The sequence below is a fragment of the Chiloscyllium plagiosum genome, unplaced genomic scaffold (assembly GCF_037043375.1).
Source record: "Chiloscyllium plagiosum isolate Xiang-an unplaced genomic scaffold, Cpla_swu_hap1 HiC_scaffold_32, whole genome shotgun sequence".
Lineage (NCBI taxonomy): Eukaryota > Metazoa > Chordata > Chondrichthyes > Orectolobiformes > Hemiscylliidae > Chiloscyllium > Chiloscyllium plagiosum.
In genome coordinates, this window is record NW_028270170.1 from 9,455,657 (window position 1) to 9,458,639 (window position 2,983).

A 2,983-nucleotide genomic window follows, 5' to 3' on the forward strand; every position below is an offset into this window, starting at 1 on the left:
ATCACAGGAAATAATATCACCACTGGAAATGACATCACCAACCCAAAGAAACCCAAACATATAAATAGAAAGCAAAAATTTTCAGCATTGTTTCACATGAGGCCCACTGAAGATGTTACCTAGTAAGGTAACAAAACGTCTGGAAATGAACCTTTCAGCTCAGCGAGCAAACCTACATCCAAAACCTCAACGTGAGCTACAAATCTTCTCAAAACTTGCTATCATAAATGAATCCCAGTGAATAAATGTTGCTGTAATTAGTAGAAGGGTTAGAGGAGTTTTGAGGAGTAATTTCTTTTTACACAGATGGTCATGGGATGAGTGGTGGGTTAAATTCATTATCCATAAGGCTGGCTGAAGTAACAACCTTTAAGGCATCAAAAAATGCTGAACATGCACTTGAGATACCACACTGAGTACCACACGGATCAAAACTTGCCAAGTAGGATTAGTCTGGCTAATTGTTTTTTATTGTCACCAGGGACATACTAATCCAAATGGTTTGCTTCGTCAGTACCATACTTGTAGTTGCTTGTGGTTTCTATGCAGAACAAGTGTGCATACTTAACAAATGTAACATGTCAAATCCACACATTCAGTACAGCTTACACATCAAAAGTGGTTTATATCTAGATTCACAAAGCAATGTGTGCAACAGAGACTCATCTTTGGAATGACAAGTTAGCAAAGTGTAGGCCTTGTATTTCAACAAGGAAAGTCATGATCTCCAGTCTAATATTTTACCATTGAGTTATACCCACATTGCAATTGCATATATTTCAAGCAAAACCCAAAATAAACTGTCAGGTCATACAGATATATTCCAGAGTTATATATGAATGCCATTCAGCCTATCTTCCCTTGGATTGTTCTTTGACAGTTATGTAATTGGTCCCACAGCCCTGCCCTATCACTGTAGTCCTGCAATTCTACTTATTCCACATTTATCGTTTTAAAAGTTGTTATAGAGTGACATTCTCATATCATTTTAGGCAGTGAATTCCAGATCCTGATGAAAACAGCCGCATTAAATGAAGGCAAATTTATTGGATGACTGTTGGAGTGAAACGTGTCAAATGCTAGGGGACTTCTGGACTTGAATCAAGGACTGTCTGATGTGTAGTTAAATGTCCTATCCCTGGGCTACACTCCCAAATCACTGCATTAAGCTAACATAGCACAAAATCTGATACTCATTCTGTTGTTACAGCCTGCACATCAGAAACTGCATTGAATCAAAGTCAATCCGTGAACTTCCATCTCTTCAAGCCCATTCCCTAACTCAGTGTCGTCTCACACATTAACACGGCCCACTTGAGTGAAACCTTGGGCAGACTCACAGAGCTAAATGGCAGCGAAAAATCTTCAAGCGAGAGGGAAATCAAAAGGAGAAAATCGCCTTTAGAACCGCCCTGTATGTCTCTGGGGTTTCCGGGGCATGTGGCAGTGCAGGAGTTAAATGACTTTTGAAAATCGCCATTCTGCAGACTCCCACAACTTTAAGGAAAGTCAGAGTTGGTACCAGTTTAGAATCAGCTGGAAACAGCGAGGACAGTCCAAGAGGACTTCAATCTTTTATTGCAATGCACAGGCTGACTTCTGATCCCGGACAGTGAGATACTATTAACCCAAAGCAACAAAGTTCAGGTGCTTTACAAACGGTTGAACGTTAAGAATTGCAAGAACCCTGGAAAATGCTTCGGCGTTGCCAGTTCTGTTACAACAGGAGAGAATTCACGGAACAAAACTAACCTTCCTCCCTGGCAGGGAACAACATAAGACAAAGCAGGACAGCAGCACTTGCTCTGTCGCTTCGGTCGCCTGTGATGACTTTAGCAACTTTGCAAATGAGAGTCCATTCGTTCTGCAATGACAGTGCTATTCACAAAAGTTTACACTTTACACAAATCAGGAAGAAAAGCGGTGGTGTAAGTCAAAACTTGCTGGAAAAGCTCAGTAGGTCTGGCAGCATCGGTGCAGAGAAATCAGAGTTAACGTTTTGAGTCGAGTGACCCTTCCTCAGAACCTCAAAGTTTGGGAAGAACAGTTGATGCAGACTGTAAGTAGGCAGAGAACTCTTGGGCAACTAATTCTGTGGCTGCACGATATCCGCGACAGATCTTGCCCGTAGGTAGTAACTTTTAAATTCTATTTGAGTATTAAAACTTTACTCAGGTGCACAGAAACAGTAGCACTGTGCAGTCAGTCACTGAGGTGAGACGGTTCTGGGGGCAAATCGAATTACGGTAATAAGTTTCAACAGGAGTTTGGGTAGATGCTTGAAAGAGGGGGAAATTTGCAGAGTTGTGGAGAAAGACCGGGAGAGTGAGAGTAACAGAAAAACCAACAGGTAGGCTGTGTTATATTGCTGGTCCTTCGCTAGGACATGACCGTCCAGGTGTTCAGTAACTCACTGTCCAAAGGAATGGGTGAGTGATGAGGAAGTGAGGCATGAAATACTTACTTATTCAGAAATACCCTTTACACCTCTTCCGGTAAAATCGTAAGTATTTAACAAGTACGTAATTTTTCGCAATCGCCGTGTATTCCTTTGGGGAATATAAAGACATTGAGGGGGCACCCGGATTTGAACCAGGGACCTCTTGATCTGCAGTCAAATGCTCTACCACTGAGCTATACCCCCTCTGCTGGACACGCTTTCTCCATAAAGGAAATTAACGCTAGATTGGGTTTTGTAGATCATCAATTGTTATTGAAGCTGGTGAATTTTAAAAAGCTTCCATCTAACAATTATAATATAGAAAGACACAGATTTATATAAAGTTCATCTTTTAGCCCACTCTAGTGGGGAGAAATTTGCACTGCACGTTATAAACATCATTTTCCAGTCTTATTATTTCCTGATCCTCAAAGTTAAAGAGTGGAGCAGAAAAGTGAAAACTTCCGATCTCAGCTCCACTTTAGAAACTGGCTTCAAACACTCACCTACTTCAGGATGTATGGGGTCCCTTTCCTAAAATAT

The 2,983-nt window shown here is 41.2% G+C and overlaps 1 non-coding gene across 1 annotated transcript; it reads right to left on the minus strand.

Moving 5' to 3' along the window:
* Positions 1–2,572: 2,572 nt before the first annotated feature.
* On the minus strand, positions 2,573–2,644 carry trnac-gca (transfer RNA cysteine (anticodon GCA)). The gene has a single exon. It is a non-coding gene; the product is annotated as a tRNA-Cys (tRNA).
* Between the last annotated feature and the right edge of the window lie 339 nt (positions 2,645–2,983).